The sequence below is a fragment of the Chrysemys picta genome, chromosome 2 (assembly GCF_011386835.1).
Source record: "Chrysemys picta bellii isolate R12L10 chromosome 2, ASM1138683v2, whole genome shotgun sequence".
NCBI classification, from domain to species: Eukaryota; Metazoa; Chordata; order Testudines; family Emydidae; genus Chrysemys; species Chrysemys picta.
In genome coordinates, this window is record NC_088792.1 from 183,228,594 (window position 1) to 183,247,305 (window position 18,712).

At 42.1% G+C, this 18,712-nt stretch overlaps 1 long non-coding RNA gene across 1 annotated transcript in view; it reads left to right on the forward strand.

Annotated features, from left to right (window-relative positions):
• The window catches only part of LOC122174711 (uncharacterized), a 45,907-nt gene extending 32,638 nt beyond the window's left edge, over window positions 1–13,269 (forward strand). Inside the window, exons 2-3 of the long non-coding RNA XR_006176899.2 lie at window positions 7,445–7,525; window positions 9,456–13,269. This is a non-coding gene — a long non-coding RNA (uncharacterized LOC122174711). The remainder of the gene's footprint in view (window positions 1–7,444; window positions 7,526–9,455) is intronic.
• Window positions 13,270–18,712: the final 5,443 nt, after the last annotated feature.

Sequence of the window (18,712 nt, forward strand, 5' to 3'; positions counted from 1 at the left end):
GAAAATGTAAATGTTTACACAGGTCCTTTACAACTGTTCAGCTCTTGGGGATGTTTACAGTTAAGTTCCTAACTATGGTTTAATGCAGGAAGTCCCATCCCCCCCGCTTCAGTCCGCTCACAGTATGGGGTTCATTGTATAAGTTCAGCGCCTATGGAGGTGCTTCCAGTTCCCAAATTTTTGAAAGTGGAGTTCCCTTTTACAAAAATGAAACTAATCGTGCCTCCCTTGTAACCCTGCCCTGTGTTGTTAAAAAGCCATTTCAACTGATGCATCTTCCATGCCTTGGGTGAATCTCACACTTTTAGGAAACACTGGCCTACAGTTCTCTGCTCAGGCTGGGTTGAGGGTACCAGCATCCTTTTAGATGGCCATGGAAAAGTGTCTCTGTGTCCATGAAGAAGACAAAGGACAAGAACAAACAGGAGTGGGCTGTAATTTGAGAGCAGAGACATAGGGTTATACCCTTCACCACTGAAGTCAATGACTTTTTCCTTTGGCTTCAATGGGAACAGGACTGAGCCATTATACGGGAATATGTTCAATTTCTTGGGAGGACTGGAGAAGGCTGTGTTGGGGGGAGGGATAGCTAGGGTAACCAGATGAGAGATGTGAAATATCGGGACACGAGGTGTGTGTGTGTGTGCCGGCAGAACAAAGAACAAACAAACCCCAAGAGCCGGTGGTGGAGGGGGAAAAAAAAAGAAAACCCAAGAGCGGGCAGCAGAGGAAAAAAAAAAAAAAATAAAAGCCGGAGCATAGGAAAAATTGGTGGGGGCTGAGCACCCACCGGCAGCTCCACACCCTGCCCCCGCAGCTCACCTCTGCTCCGCCTCCACCTCCCCTGAGCTAGCTGCCGCATCCTGCTTCTTCCCCCTCCTCCAGTGCTTGCGCCACCATACAGCTGATTAGCGCAAGCCTGGGAGGGAGGGGTGAGGAGGAGGAATGCGGCATGCGTGGGGAAGAGGCGAGGCCTGGGCGGGGATTTGGGGAGGGATCCAATGGGGGAGGGAGGGGTCGCAGTTGGAGCATGGGGGTGCGAGCCTCCTCTGCCTGTGCACCGGAGCGCAAAATATCAGGACAATTTGCGTCCCGACCGAACATCGGTCGGGACGCGGGACAAATAAGTAAATATCGGGACAGTCCCAATAAAATTGGGACATCTGATCACCCTAGGGATAGCTCAGTGGTTTGAGCATTGGCCTGCTAAACCCAGGATTGGAAGTCCAATCCTTGAGGGGGCCACATAGGGATCTGGGGCAAAAAATCAGTACTTGGTCCTGCTAGTGAAGGCAGGGGGCTGGACTCTATGACCGTTCAGGGTCCCTTCCAGTTCTATCAGATAAGTATATCTCCATATATTATTATTATAAGGGGATGGCTTCATTGCTTTCTATTGGTAGTGAAAGGAGACACATAAGGGAGGACGACTTCTGGATGGAAGGTGCATGGCATGAAGTGAGGGAGAAAAGAAGTAGGGAGAAAGGTTAGGAAATAGATTAGAAGAAAATCACCATCTCTCCGTGCAGAATGACAGTGATCTCTGCTCACTCACATTCCTAGAGGTAAGGGTTAGGTGAGCCACTGCGTCAGCAAAGAAACTGGCAGTTCTAAAATAACCATGACCCTTGATGAGTTTCCTCATTCCCATGTGAACAAGCAATGGGCTCAGTCCCCAGCTGCATTTAACTCGTGCTTGGCTCAGCTGAGGGCTTGGGGGGAAAGGGAAGGCAAAACGAGTTCTGAGCCATCTTTATGCCTCCTGGAGCTGCTGGGCAGCCCCCAACACAACAGAAGGATCATGCCCTTAGGGAAAGGTTATTCATAAATAGTTGGCTATGCATCTTCATGACATGGGACCTAAAGCCATGGCCCCCTCGTGATAAAGTTTTGAGCTTTTAAAAGAAATTTTCTTTAAAAATCTTTGTAAGGAAAGTATTTTAGATAACAATTTTATTGTCATTAATGATCAGTTTGGGTTATTTGAAGCAAAAATATGGTCTCCAGATTTGATCTGGTCAGAATGTAGAGGGGGAACAAACCTTTCTGAAGAAGTCAAATGCCTTGCCAGTCTGTAGTATCTCCCTGGATTCTGTTTGCAGCATGAGTATATCATGAAGTAGGGGCTTATCTTCTTAGGGGGCAAATATAGTCACCTCTTACCTTTCTGACAAAGGGAAGTTCTTCTGGCCTGGGCATGTACCAGGATGGGCGGCATGTCTCATTTATTTTTCTGTTTGAATCCTTACAACTCCATCTGTTCCTCCCAGGCCTGGTGACTAATGCAGTAACTCTTATTAGGTCAAAATAGCTGAAATCATACAGCAATTACACACATATAGACACACACATGCACACAGAGGGTTTTTCTTTCTCTTTGGAACAAAACATTCCCTCACTGTTCACATGGCCAGAGCAGCTGTCCAGCTGGCAGGAGCTGAGATGTTAATGTTGTCAGCGAAAGGATGAGTCACTCTGCAGAAGTTATTTAGGATGGTCTTTCCCCCGCCTCTTCTTCTTGGGTTCATTCTGGAGCTTTTCATTAGCCACAGCCTTCTGGGAGTGCACAATGTAGGCCTTTCAGGGCAGGAAACCTGTTAATAGAAGTCACAAAGCTCGCAAGTCCCATGCTCAGCAGAGCTGTAGGTCTAGTTTAAAAAGCTTCCATCCATCTCTCAGTATGAGATACTAGCCCCAAGCTATCTGCCCCATGGTATGTACTGCTAGACCTAAGGTCTGCTTTAATTTTTAGAAGATTTAAAAAATATATATATCAGTATGTAGGGAAAAAGCAGAAAATGGTAGGAATGATGGGAGAGTGAGAAATTATTATTATTTATTTACCTACAGAGTGTTTATTTTTGACAAACTATTAGTCTTTAGTGTTCCATTTTGGTAATGGATTGCAATCCAGTGGACACATTCTGTCTCTCTCTCTCTCTCTGAGATTCCTGCTTCTTCAAGCTCCCAGTGATGTCTTGAACTCCCGTGTCCACTGTCCTTTCATTTCCCTCTCTCTAAGGCCCAGTCTACACCTAAATTTTAAGTCGACTTAGCTATGTTGCTCAAGGCTGTGAAAAATGTTGTACCATGAGCGCTGTAGTTAGGTCAACCTAATCCTGGGTGTAGACGTGGCTCAGTTGACAGAAGAACTCTTCCATTGACCAACCTACCATCTCTTGGAGAGGTGGATTAACTACATTGATGGAAAAACCTCTCCCATTGATATAGGAAGCATTTGCACTATGGCATAGCTGTGCCACTGTTCCATAGACATGCCTTTATTCTGAGTTTTTCTGTCTTCTGACACTCTCCTCTCTGGTGATGCCTGAATTCTGATGATCTATTCAGGCCCCTGCTTGACCAGAGAGAGTGAGAAGAGCTAAACCTGGAACAGCTGCCAGCTTGCCCCTACAACTGGAGATTCACAATGAGCCCTTGAGGGTTGACCCAGTTATGTCGCTCAGTGGTGTGAAAAATCTACAACCCTGAACAGTTAAGCAGACCTAGCCCATGGGTAGACAGAGCTGGGTCAATGGAAGAAGCTACTGCCTTCTGGGGAGGTAGATTACTTACACTGATGGGGGAACCCCTCCTGTCAGTGTAGGTAGTGTCTACACTGAAGCGCTACAGTGGTACAATTGCAGCACTGCACCACTGTAGTGTTTCAAGCATAGACAAGCCCTCAGCCAGCACTTGGTTTGCCACAGGCCAAACACAGCTGGTTCCAGCTTTTGACTGGCAAAAGCTTGGCTTCCTTCATTACTAAAATGATGGATTTCCCCCAACCTCTCCACAGCACATCAGACCACCCTGGAAGTTACATGGATAAGAAATACTGGTGTACGTGACAACTATGGGCATTTTATTCATAAAGATACTCTTAGGTTACAATTAAAAGGTTCATTGAAACCCATTGGGTTTTTTTAGTCTGGAGAAGAGAAGGGACATAACAGTTTTTAAGTACATAAAACGTTACAAGGAGGAGGGAGAAGAATTGTTCATAACCTCTGAGGATGAGGACAAGAAGCAATGGGTTTAAATTGCAGCAAGGGAGATTTAGGTTGGATATTAGGAAAAACTTCCTAACCGTCAGGGTGGTTAAGCACTGGAATAAATTGCTCAGGGAGGTTGTGGAATCTACATCATTGGAGATTTTTAATATCAGGTTTGACAAACACCTGTCAGGGATGGTCTAGATAATATAATACTTAGTCCTGCCATGAGTGCAGGGGACTGGACTAGATGACCTCTTGAGGTCCCTTCCAGTTCTCTGGTTCTTCTCACAGACAGAGCACCAAATTCCACCCTGGAGTGAGCAAGTACAATTTGAAGTGAAGTCAATGGGAGTTGGGCTTGGTTTACCGCAGGGCAGAATTTGACCCCTTGAGTTTCCCATCCAGTCCTTGCAAAGGTCAGTTTCAAAAGTCTAATGGAACATCACCTTGGTGCCAACAGTAGACTACTTAATTTTCTTAGATTGTAAATTCTTTGGTAAAGGGACTGTCCTTTTACTCTGTGTGTACAATGCCTATGTCAGGGGATGGGTAAGGGAAGGCAAAGGACAGATCTTGACTTGGATTGGGGCCTCTGGATACTAATATAATGCAAATAATTAACAACAACAACAACAGAATCTCAGCTGCTGGGTTTAAACACATCTTCCAGGGGCGAAAAGTGGATGCACTCTAGAGGCAATTATAAAAGACCATTGGAAAATATAGTGACTTTGTTTTTCTTAAACGTGTGTGTATGAATTCAGTGCTGGTGAAAGATGCTGGATATGTGGTCCTGAATATTTAAATATTATATTACCCCACAGGTATAGTCCAGACAGTGGCACAAGCTTACACACACTGCCCTGCTAGTATGTGCTGAAGGGCATCATGTTTAGCCATGAGAAAAATAAAAAGTTAGTCTCGATTCTATCCCATGCAGTCCTTGGCTTCTCCTGACTGCCATCCTGGGTGCTAACTGGTGCCAACTCTAGTCCTAGTTTTATTGTGTGGTTAATTGTGCACTGGGAACTGGACTGAAATGACCTTACTTCTTAGCAACAGGATTGAATTTTTTGTAGGAAGATAAATATGCAATCACATTTTGGGCCACACAAATGATATATGATTAGAAACAGTCTTAATCTCTTCTGATGGGAAATATGTGAAAACAGAATTGATTACTAGATGTTAAGTAAAAGTTATTAAAATCCAAACAATATTTGAATGGATTGAAACTGAAGCATTTTAATGAACTGTGGTTCAGCCTGTTTTGACTGCAGTTCTCAGCATTTGTGGCCTCAATGCATAAAATAGCCAAAAAATCGTCCTGTGACCCCTTTGCATCCTACAATCCTTTGCAGCATCAGAAGATTTGGGCTGTGGGAAGAAACAAGGGAAGGATTATGAGACTGTAGGTTGGGGAGGAGTTGTTCTTGCTTTGGTGGGTTGGTGGCTGCACCACATTATCAATTGCCTCATATTTTTATATTTTGATTTTTAACTATGTTGAGTAGAGAATCACAGTTTAAAGATCCAGATTACATTGGAATTGGGGAAGTGGAGGTGGGGGAAGAAGAGAGAAAGGGGGGAAAAAATCTCAGTTAAGCACCCTTTCAAGTTTTTTGCACTACATTTTAAAAATTTTCATGGAGTTTTTCATCTGTACATTAGCATTTCCCATGTGCTCTAGCTGTTAGCCAGTCAAGACAGATGGGTACACAACACATCCCAAGTCACCCCACGAGCTAAAACACATTGGATTAGAGCCTAGCTGGGGCTGAGGCTTAATTTGGTTACTTATATCCAGTTCCTTATCTAGGATCCTAGGTCCTTATTTCAAGGCTAAACTTGACTTATTCCCACAATTAATTTGTCAATCTTTAGATTTTTCCTACTTAAATGATCTGAAATTTTATATTGAGTAAAACTGTGTTCATGTTTTCACAACACAGCATTCAGAAACACTTCTCATTCCACATTACGTTAAGCTGAGTATGCAACTGTGGTTTCAGCACTGAGAAGATAACCAGTGCTGAATAAGGGTAGGTAATAAGGGAGATAATAATATAATAAGGGAGAAGATAACCAGTTTGTGCAATGTTGGTTACTTTAAAATGACCAGTGAAAAATGATCTTTCAGTGGTATTTCAATGAATTTTTCCATTAGAGAATTTATTTTTTGCCAAAACCTACTACTAAATTGACAATCAAATAACAAGTGACTAACTGTACCAGTAGAAAAAAATACAAAACCAACCTATTCAGTGACAGCAACCCGGTTTTATATAATTTTGCGGGTGTCTAATTGGCCTGAAGTAAAATATCAAATTAGGTCTGAATATTCAAATTAGAAGGTTTAAATAGCCTGTTCAGTAGTTTATTCTATTATCTGATATTTTGTCCTATTTTTAACCTCTACAGAGGTGACACATCCCCCCTCAGTGTTACTGGCTGCTTATTGTCAGTCTGTAGTACTGACCCCCCATCTGTGTGCTCCAGCTAGCAGCAGGTACTGTAAATCAAAGAGATTTATGACAAGGCTTTGAAGTATTCTGAAGGACAAATCACATGTGTAGAAAATAACTGTATCTGGTACCCAGTGATGTTGCACAGTTTACTAAATATTGCTGGGATCAGATAATTCTGTTAAGGAACCTAAAGAAAAGTGAAATAAATATATAGAAACACATGGGCACATTTGCATGTTTTTCAGTCCCCATACACCTACAGGCTACCCCTCCTGCATGTCTGTATACTCACAATCTTAAACACACTCATTGTCACAGAGAGAGCTGGGCCTTTATGGAGTTCATGTCCCAGCTTTGACTTGTACCTGGGGTTTCTCTTAAACTGGAGAACTGGAAGCAGAGGGTCATGCAACTGTTAGTCTATTTAAGGTTACCTCCAACTCAGTCAAGAGAGAGACCCCCACCCAACACATTCTAATCTCTCTGTAGTAGCCCAGTGAGGAGGAAGGAAACCTGGACAGAGGCTTGGCCTAGAAACCCAACAGCAGAGAGGTCCAGAGTCAATGGCAGCTAACTGGGAAAGCCCTCTAGGATCAAGGGCTGCAGAGTGAGACTAATGGTGATTCCCTGGCTGAGCAGGAACAGCAAAGGAACCTGGGTAGAGCTGTCTATAAAGGCTGATAAAGCAAACCTCAAATAGGAAGTAGCCTGGGAAATGGTGAAGCAGGGCAGTATGGGCTTGTGACTGACTATGTTTTATGCATACTTGGGCTGGTATGCATACTAGGAGGACACAGGCCCCTCTTATGATACCATCTAGGGAGATCATAAGGAAAACTCCTGCACAAAGGAGAAAATAACTGGTAAATCAGAGGGCCATAGGACTATTGAACTATCTGTAGAGGGACTTGTTGCATTTCAATGAATGTTTTGTTCAATTCTTGTTTTGAAGAGGAGTCCTTTTCTTTTTTTTACCAGAGGGCCAATATACCACATTGACTGAAGTCTGCCCAACCAGCCAGAGGAAAACTGAAGCACATCAGCATCAAATGTTGAAAGGTAAGCCACTTCCCCACAGCCATAGATGATCCCTCAGACTTATAGGTGGAGCTGGTAGCACCACCTATTATTAAGGTTGCCTGACACTTCCCATTATAAACCCCTGTGTTCAGTTGCTTGTATCCTGCCATACTTCATATATTTGGGGTTAAATTTCACATGTGGGTTGTCTGCCTTATGCTGAACTTTTTTCCGTTTTGGAAAATTTCAGCCAAAATGATTCAAGAACAAGGGTAGAGAAAAATATCCTGTTGTGTCCATGTTAAATGACCTTTTCTTTGAGAAGCTCTAGCACTCCCATAATTTGGAGTAGGGACTTGACATTTGGCCAGGCGGTAGACTTTTCATCAGAAATGTGCCTCCTGTTGTCTCTCTGACAATCTACCTAAATTTAGCCAAGTTATAAACGTTTGAAAAATCAGTTTGCACATGCTCATTAGAGAGTTACTAGGGCTATGCAGCTAAATTCCCTGAAGATTTCATCCACACTGAGCATGCTCCAGACTTTCCCTACAAGTATAATTTCTGATTGCTTTGAGCTGCTTTGATCCATGTCTAGGCACTGGAACTGAAAGTAGAGACATTCTCTTCTGTGCTCTCGATGCCACCCCCTGCTCCTGCCCCTTTGATGTCCAGGTAGTGTGGAGGAGTCAAAAGCCAGACCTGGAGTTGGTGGGGTAGATTGGGAGAAGTAGGTGAGAGGAAGACTGGAATTGGGGAAGAGGGAAATGGAACTAGCCAGGCAAGGAGATTGGGACTGGGAGCCAGTGGAGAGAGAAGGGGCGAGAGAGGCAGATCTGCCTCTGCAACCTTAATTCAAGCACATTGTGCATATGCAGATACAGTCTTCAGTTACATGAGTACATAATCATACAGATGTACTAAACAGGTTTCAGAATATGGCTGTACACAAGTGCCTACCTTCCCACAATCTCACACTTGTCCTTGACACATTCTTACGTGCATATGCTCATCATACATTTGTTTTCTGTTCTTCAAATTAAGTCTCAAGGTAGACAAAATGAAGACATCCCTGAAACTCTTTGGTGCAGTTAAATTCCTTTCCCTTTACTTTGGCAAACTTTCATTTGTCTCTTTTGTGTTAATGTCTCACGTTACCATGACCCTAAGAGCATTCCAGAGCCAGAGGGCAAGGGGCTCATTGGTATAAGGTAATGAGTTTCAGCTGGACTGTCAAATTCAGTATAATGCAACTCACTCTGGTTATAATCTGTATCTAAAAGGTGTCATGTAATATGCCATTGGAAAATGAATAGCTCACCGATCATTAATATTCTTGTGTACTGTATGTTTGCAGTGTGCATTGAGTTATGATATATGCTGAAGTGATGATTAAAATGTGTTTAAGCCAGGCATGTCAGGATGAGTTGGTAAACAGGTCTGCTCTAGACAAGAGAATGCATATTTCCTTCTCTGACCAGCCAGGTTGTCAGGCAGAAGGTCTATTTTCATATTAGATAAACAAAGCTATCAAGCTAACAAGTTGGGGAGGAGACAGCATGGCATCTACACCTACCAGGAGAGAGAAGCTTGGTCTTGGTTTTACTTTTCAAAGAAAACCTTGCAAAGGTTTACTGGTCTATAAAGACAAAGGGAGGGGCTGAACCTCATCTGTTAAGCAATTGAACCAACTGACTGTATAGAATATTACTGTATTATAAAAGTCTATAGAGTGAAGATTTTTATGAATGCCTATGACACACTGGTGATTAATTGTACATATTAACACCACATACGAAATTATGGATACTCATTGATATTCTGCTTTACAGTCTGTGACCAAATAAAGGGACAAACAGGTCTCTGGCAGGTAGGAGGGAATGCCACAGCTATCTACCTGTCTGCAATGAAATTGAGCAAGGTGTGATTAAAAAAAACCAATGGAAGCCTCTCTTGCATTCCAATACAGGAGGGTGGGAAGTCCACAGGAAGAAAAACAGCATGAGGTCATCCTGCCTCTTGAAACAAGATCATTGAACTTTGGAAGATATAAGCAAGAACAGAAGCCATCTTTGGCAACCATCTCTAGATAGAGACAAGGGAACAGGACTCTTGCAAGCTGAGAAAGATGGATCCTTCAACCCAGGGGGGTTGAGGTCTTTTGAAACAGAATATAGGTAAGAAACTTGCTCAGGCAGAGATCTTTCACCTAGGAAGACAAGGGAAACCAGGCCCTTGTTCTTCTATGGAAGGTCCTGACAGAGAGAGTCAGGCACAGCTGGAAAGAAAAGTGGTAAGAAGCCATCTTGATCAAAGCCTGTATTTTGCTTGATTAAGTTTTAGAAATGCACTTTTTACTTTTATTTGCTTGTAACCCTTTCTAACTTTATTCTTCTTCCTTGGCATCACTTATCTCCTATTGTTAATACATTTGTTTTTTGTTTTTACTATAAACCAGCTCAGTGCTGTGTTTGAAGGAAACAGTGTATTTACAGCTTATTAACTTAACTGGGGCAATGTGCTTTTGACTCTTTAAAGTAGCAACAAACATTATTTCTCTGAGTGGTCCAGGGGAGGACTGGACACTTCAGGGCACATGGTTTTGGGGAAATTCAGGACTGGGAGTGTGTTGGAATCACCCTGCTGGTTATAACTGCTAGAAGGCAGAGTGGGGCTGTAGACAGGCTACTGGGGTCAGAGCTGTTGCACGACGGCTGTCTAGCACACAGACCCTCAGGGTGTGATTTGCACGCTTGTAGACTGGCCGTGAGCATCCCAGGCTGTTAGCTACAGCCGTAAAGTGTTATAAGGAACCCAGGGTTGCAGGGCAAGTGGTGGAACAACCCCTTACTGGTCTGATTAGCACCCCCAAGTTTGACAGTTACTTTGCTTTTAAAGAAGGTTTTCAAACTTGTTTTGGAAAGGTCTGGGATCTTCTTTTCTTTTTGCTAGTGTGTCTACTTCTGCACATGCTCACATTGCTATAGGGAGTATATGGGGTACAAATGTCTCTGCATGCATTATTTCTTATACAAATGATAGGTGCGGATGTCAATTTACAGGCAAATAAAAGGATTTACAAAGTAGGCTGGATAGAACACAATTAGTGATGACAGCAAACAAAATGGAGGGAGCAAGGGCCTGAGAGAGTAAGGGCAATGACTGTGAATGTCATGAGATGAGCTCAGTGTTATGTATACATCTTGTTGCTCTTTGAGTTAAAAATTAATTTGTAAATATAATATGTAAAGATTTTAGGGTCGAGTCTGAAATACAGGGCAGGGTGGAGGCCCATGATATATTTGAGTTGTAAGTCATTTATTTTGGTTTCATTTTCATGGCTCGCTATAATGCCAGTTCAAAGCCTGGGAACCAAAGACAATGCAGAATGCTGAGGTATAAAAGCGAAGAATGGTGAGCGCATGGAATCTCCTTCCAACTAGTCAGTGTTCCTATTATTCTGTGTGGACTGCCTTCATGCAAAGTATATGTGTGCCCTTGGAATGACTGCTATGGCATTCTTGAAAACTGGAGAGATGCATGACTCCTCTGAGTCTGGCTTCAGTCCAAATTTTCTAGAGTCACAGACATAACCCACAGGAGCTGACTCACCACCGCTGTGCATTGTTGTTAATTTTTTCTGGCACCAACACATGTGCAGTGACTTTTTCCCCCCACCAAAGAACACATAGTCACATCAGAGGAAACATTTTCTCCTACCAGTGAACACTCTTTTACCTGTTCACTAACACACTGCAGCCAAGATTTTTCATAGGCTGTGACAATGCCTGGGCCTGCCACATTTTTATGAGAATTACTTATCCTTGCATATAGTTTAAGAAATGAGCATTCTGGCTCTAATTCAGGAAAATATCCGTATTTAGGGCAGCACTTTAGCACATGTTTTAGTCCAGCTGAAGTCAATGGGACTTAGGCACATGCTTAAAGTAAAGAATATACAGGGCCAGATTCAGATCTCATTTACATGGGTGCAAATCCTGTGATCATCAGAATTTGGCTAAAATATTTAAGTGATTAAATAGTAACAAAGTTACAGTAGGGCTGATTCTCCTCACTTGCACTGTTGTAATTCAGGAGTAACTAGGCTGAAAATCACTGTGGTGTCAAATCAGTGAGAGGGAAGAAATCTGGGATTTCTAGATTATGTACCTCAGTAGATTTACAAGACCCATACGAAGTTAAAGATGGGCTTCAGACATGTTTTCTGGATGATGATCATAAGTGCTACTGGAGCTCTGGGGCTGGATCTGGCCTATTATAGGGATAGGCAGTGCAAAATGACTTTATGGCAGGGTGGGCAAGGATGCTCTGATAGTATAAAGGTGTCGTAGCAGCTTTACACTCCCTACTTTCAGCATAGTGGGTCTCTTGGTGCCACCTGAGGACAGATGTGTGACAGGGATCAGAGGGATGGGACTAGAACACAATGTGTTCTGCTGATCCCTGGCTGGCATAATGGTCCTCCCGAGGAGTCTATTCTGGCCAGAGTAGGGTAGAGCAGCTCTGTGGTTACTTGTGACAGGGTCTGTTTGGCTCCCTCAGTCAGCCCAGATTAAGGGGAGGCCTAAAGGTTGCTTAGAGCCACCTTTGCTTCCCTCCTACCCCAACTAGCTACAATGAATATGAGTTCAGTGTAGTTTGGGATTGACTTATGGGTGTGGATCAGTATAGATAGTCATTAGATGTGAAGAGCAAATCCAAGTTCCCTCAGAGTTTGAATGTTTGTTTGAATCTGGAGTTTTGGTTCATGCCTTTCTGGACCTGAAACATGATTCGGTCAAAACAGCAATAATTTTCCTACAAAAGACAAGCATGGGAGAGGTTTCCAGCTGGACAATTTGATTTTTAAATATGTGTTCTTGTTTTTAATTAATCATTTAAACAAAAGTGAGTGTCTAAGAAATAGAATACAGGTCATGACACACTTTTGGTTTCTCAAACTGCTCAGTTTCCTCATTGAACCAAATAGTTCTTAAAATAACATCATCTGAAAACCTCGGCAATCTGTTTCCCTGTCTCTTACCCTTTTAACAAGAACTAAGAAGTCTTTCAGCATTATGAAGGAGGGCTGCTAAATAACAGCCAGAACAAGAGCGCCTCAGTCTCTACTGCTCTATCTGGGGACCTATTGGACTATTATTAGCATGGCATACAAAATAGATTTTGTAAATATTTGAAAAGCCTTGCCAAGCTGTGTTGCAAAGACACATGCTCTTTTATAAGTTCCATGATCATTAAACACAGACAAAAAGGAATGAAAAGGCTGATGGCAATTCACATTTATCACTCTGTTTTGTCCTTGTCTGTATAATAAGATGTGTCCTTATTTCTTGGATCAAAATTTCAAATGCTGTCTCTGAAACCCTGGAAAGGAATTTTGTTGCAAGTGCTAATCAGATAACTGCACATCTAAGTCCCCAGTTTTCGTGTGCAGAAGCCCCCTGTTTTCTGTGCACAATTTGAAGGGTTAGTCTGAAAATTCGGCCCCTCTGCTCTAGTGTAACTTGAGATGCAGAACATTTATTGCAAAGGATTTCCCTTGTATCTGCTGTGGCTTATACAAATATATAAGTAGTGAATTGTAATCTTTATTTTAGTCACTAGAGGGAGGGCAACTACATGGAATTATTCACCTGTTTTACTTCTTTTTTATCATCTACTCATCTGTGCATCCACCTCAAGCAAGAAAGTAAATGCTCTTTTTGGTGGTTTTAGTGAGAAAACTGTGTTCTATTAACCAAAATAAAAATAAAAATAAAAAAGAGAGATATTACTATTGTCTTTTGTGGGGCAAAGGGACACATCCTTGGAGCTGTCTTTTGGAAAGACATAAACCTTTATTGTAGCTGTAGCTTCACTGAGTAGATGATGAATGTGGAACAGCAAGAGATAGGAACATTGTCCCTTTAAAGCAACTGGAATCGGTCAACAAGTGCTAGCCATGTTCTCTGGGAGCTGGGGAATTTTTGTGGGAAGTGACCTCCTGGTTTGTTGGTGAAGAAACTGGACTCCATCACTAATGTGTTCACCTGGTAAGTGACGAGGGTAGGGCAGAAGGTATTTCATGCCAACCAAATGCTGATAGTCATGTTAAAATCCCAACTCTGTACATCTCTGCTCTGGGAAGGAGAAGCTGCAAACAAGCCAGGTAATGTTGCCCAAGATACAAGACCCAGAGCTGTTCCAAAGAGACACTGACTCGATCTCATGTAAATCCTTAACTCTCAAATTTCTTCACATTAATACAGTAATGCTAAGTAAAACATAAAATGATTACTGTGAAGAGAGCTCTAACATTTGTGGGGAGGGTTGGTTAAATGTGGAACTGAAGTATGTTGTAATATACTCCAGAGAGAGTTTTGACTTTCTAGTGTGTACCAAGAAATGAAAGATTGGAACCACAAAATTCCATGCTGGTAGAAAGACCGAGTGGCCCACGTTAACCCATGGATCTGCCAAAGAGCAGCATACCCTTCAGCTATTTTTTTTCTACATCTGAGTGCATGATGATTCTCCAGGTAATCCAGGAGGATGATTACAACAGTTTGAAATTAGCTGTTAGCATTCCTGATGGTGAAGAATATTTCAAGGGTATTAAAGTTCTTGTCTCTCACTTCTGAGAGGCACTGTTTGTTGTCTTTGCTCATTAAGGACATATGAAGAGTCCAACATTTGGCTAGTCATCTGCATAGTGGGCTGAAACATCACAGGCCAGGTTCACCATTACACTCTAGTTATTATGTGCCGCTCTAGTGATGCAATTTAGCCATAAACTTGTTTTTAGTGGCCACTTAATCTGTGTTCTCAGCTGCTTTGCATCACCAGAAATGGTACAAACTAGCCAGGCAATCTGACCCTGAGCCTACTGCAGAGGGATCATACCTCTCCCTTTCTTCACAAAGTTTGGAAGAGGGATCGGAGACCTGTCCGCATGAGCCATTGGGTCTGTAAGAAGAGCAAGGAGCCGATCTCCTATGCTCTGGATATCCCTATACTTCTGACTGCTAGAAGCTGGGACTGGATGACATGGGATGGGTAAGTCAATAAATTGCCTTGTTCTGTTCACTCCCTCTGAAGAATCTGGCACTAGCCAGTGTCAGAAGACAGGATACTGGGCTAGATGGACCATTGTTCTGAACCAGTATGGCCATTCTTATGTTATGTTTCTCCCTCTTTAATTAAACATAAAAGTGAAACAAGCATATGACAAAATGTTAATTCTGAAAAGTTAGAAAGATGAAACTTTAAACAATAGTTTTTCATGAAATTTCTGAAGTCATAACCAGAAGAGAGCCAAAATAGCTGTAATCCACTGAATCATCACCAGTGAGGGAAGAGGATGAAGTATAACAACATAGGGGAGCTCACTCCTCTCTTCTTTGTCTAAGTAAAATGCCTTTATCCACTATATGCAGTGTAGTTGTAGCCACTCTTCCTTGAATGGTCCCTTATAATATGTGCTAACTACTTATGCTAAACAATCTGTTTCACCCTGGACTTTGCTGTGAGGCTGGGAGTTCCTGTCCCAGACGTGAAGAAGAGCTCTGTGTTGCTCACAAGCTTCTCTCTCTCACCAATAAGTTGGTCCAATAAAAAATATTACCTCATCCACCTTATCTCTCTCTTATCCACTATGGGTGAAAATGCTGTGCATATGTGGGTTTTCACAAAAACTGAACAATAGGTGGAGGGGGCTGTATTAGATGGACATATAAGATTGGGGAATATGAAGGTTAGTGAAAGACCAGAACTGGATAGTGCTGCAAGGATTTAGCATTCCCAGTGGAAGGTCTAAAAGATCTGTTACACTCAGTGAAAAAGAGGCAGCAAAGAGGATTCTAAGAACATGAAGATCTACTTCCAGCACAGCTTGGGCCTCAAGCACAGACTGTGGGTCACAGTCACAGGTGGTGCTTTTACAGAGCTGTTTAAGTGACTTTGGTCTGTGGAGGAAATGAGGTGGTTTTGTTGGCCAGAGGCCTAACTGAATATTGCCAGTGGCCTGGAAGTGAGGATGGATTCTAGGAAAGGAAGAGTGCCAAGAAGATCTTGCTGGCAGTGGAGCAGCTGGCCTCCATTGCTCAGTCAGATTGGCCGACCCATGAGGATCCTAATTGCAGTACAACTGCTGCCTCCATAATCATTGCAACAGGAGCAGTCAGGCCAGAAGGCATGGAAAGGATGCTGCTTCAGAGGCTATTAGATTTCCTGCCATCGAGTAGCAGGGAAATTGTCAGATGGCAACAGTGAAGAAATGGGTGATGATCAAGGTACATTTTACACAAGTAGTTCCATTGACTACTCATATGAATAAGTGCTCAGCAATGTGAGCAAAAGTTGCACAGTTACCTTTGTATTCTAGTGAGTGTGATTATAGAGACAGAATTGGAAATGGGATGAGCTCTGCTCTCGGCAGCAGGATGTGAACTGTAAAGCACGTGCAACTCGTGAGGCCAATATCTGACTTAAATAACATGAGCTGTTCAGGTGGAATCCCAATGAAGGAATGAAGCTGTAGTGGATATTCCTGTACAGTTAGTGATGGCTGCATACACACCCACCATATAAGATTTATTCCTAAAAAAACAGAGGAAGGAGGAAAAAATTGTGCTGGAAGATTAAGAAGGGCTATAATGAGTGGCAAGGAAATAGTGATTCAGACATGAATGGTCCCCAGATGCTTGATGGCTTATTCCCAAAGCCAGCTTCTTTAGGAATAGAGCAAAATCAAGTGAGCAAGTCCAGGCAACAAGAGTTCAAAGGCATTGCACAGAGCTCCAAGTCTCACATAGGTAGATAATATTGTCATCTGGCTATTTGTGTACCTGGACCAGGAAAAAGCATAATAGTTATACAGTATAAAGGTTTTAGTGATGCTTCCCCTTCCCCACCCATCCCTCCTACTTTGTTTTCATTTGGTTTCTCTTCATCTAAATCCAAGAGTTATTTAGCCTCAAGTGGTTAGCAAAAAGTCAGACAAAAAGAACCTGGGAGATTGGGTCTTTTTGGTCGTCATCATCAGGTGCCACAGAAACCAAGGAAAGCTTTTTCACTCAGTGTTTTCTTTCCAAGGCTGGTAACCATTCAATTACTTTGGAATGTGTCCACAAGAAGGTAAATGTCTCAGGGGCAGGGTTAATCCTTTTCTCAATTTCAGTTTGCACAGATGTGTGCAATACAGGTACTGATCTAAAACAACACAGGTCTGACAAAGCATGAGCTAACAGTAAAATGGGGATAGTAACATTCACCTTTGTAAAGTGCTTTGAGATCATTGGCTAAAAATCATTACGTGTGTGTAAAGTACTCATAGATTCCAAGGCCAGAAAGAGGCATTGTGATCATCTAGTCTGACCTCCTGTATAACACAGGCCATGGAACTTCCCCAAAATAATTCCCAGAGTAGAGCTCTTAGAAAAAACATCCAACATTGATTTAAAAACCCATGAAGACCCTTGGTAAATTGTTCCAAATGTTAATTACCCTCACAGTTAAAAATGTATACCTTATTTCCACTCTGAATTTGTCTTGCTTCAACTTCCAGCCATTGGAAGTTATATCATGTTATATTTTTCGCGGCTAGATTGAAGAGCTTTTTATTAAATACTTGTTCCCCATATAGGTACATATGGGCTGTAATCAAGTTACCCCTTAACTCCTCTTTTGTTAAGCTAAATAGATTGAGCTCCTTGGGTCTATCAAAATAAGGCATGTTTTCTCATCCTTTTAATCATTCTCATAGCTCTTCTCGGAACCCTCTCCAATCTATCAACATCCTTCTTGAATAGTGGGCACCAGACCTGGACACACTATTCCAGCAGTGGTCATGTCTTAGGTTCTAGGGGAGAAAGGGAAGCTTCCATTCTTTCCACCATCTTTTTGTCAGAGAGAAGACTCAAGGCTTACCAAGAAGCAGGGAAGACGACCCTTGAAGAAAAAAGTATTTGAGAGCATATACATGTCCTTAAAGTATGAGTGCGAGCACTATAACGATAGCAATAGCATTACTTTCTGCTTCTGATGAGCTTGCTTTCCCCGTTTAGCATTTTAGCTCTTACTCACCCGTCTACTTTCCTACAGGACAGACTGCAGTATTGGTTTCATACTTGCACAAGATGTTGTTCATATGACATAGTCTGTCCAGTAGCCAGGCCAATCATTTTGATCTTAAACATTGATGCATGACTAACATTTGCTTTATTTAGATCTGTTCATATTGTTAAAGCTTTCCTTGCCAATGACAGTGTGGCAGAGGGAGATATAAGAGGAAAGTATGAAAGCACGCCAAGGTGACAAGCTATTTTGTATTGGCATCTGATGGCACTAAGCAGTAATGATGTACTCTAGAAGGTGTCTTTGATAACATGCTTTAATAATGTAACCCTCCTCATATTTTCATAATTTGGGTATATAATTTATGTAGGGATTACAACCTGAATCTGTTTAGGTACCTCGGGTTTCTGATATAGCAGCAGCCTTTGAATCAGTAAGTGTCTGTTCTTGCTGCTTAATCTCTGAGGCAGCCAATTTGAGGACAGAAGGAGTTTTTACTTTATCTGCTCCAAACACACTTGTACTTTATTCCTTTGTATTGGAAAACAGCAAAAGCTCTCTGTGTATGTGCACATGTGCATGCGTATATATAGTATAGGAGACAGAGACAAAACTGAACAAGTGTGGGAAGGTGAGAACCTTTATTGTGCAACAAACTGATGGCACCAAATATGCTGCATTTGTTGTGAGTTAAAACGCTTATACAAAGATTTTCTTAGTAATGTCTAAGCTTTTAATAGGGTAATTAATCTTTCTAAGTGTTAGTGCCAGATTATGGGATCAGCTATTACCCCTGGCTACAGAGTACTCTTTTGTGTGTTGCTATGAACAGGACTCAGTGATGAGAATACTCCATTTGCCAAACAAAGATATGGTTGCAGCTAGCTTATGTTTGAAATGCATTTTCTGGTGCAGTAAAAGAAGAAGGCATCTTTTCCCTGGGAATATTGGTGCCCTTTAAAGAGTCCAATTAAGAGAAGAAGGAGATGGGGCTTTGTAGAATATCCATAGTTTACAAAAATGATTTTTGATAATGGTGAGTTGCATGCTTGACCTTTCCTTTCCTTTTTCCTTTTCTTTTCTCTTAGTAGAAAGAAGGAGCTGTGTGGATAGGAGCAAAAGACATCGATGCTTTCTCAGATGTTCTGATGG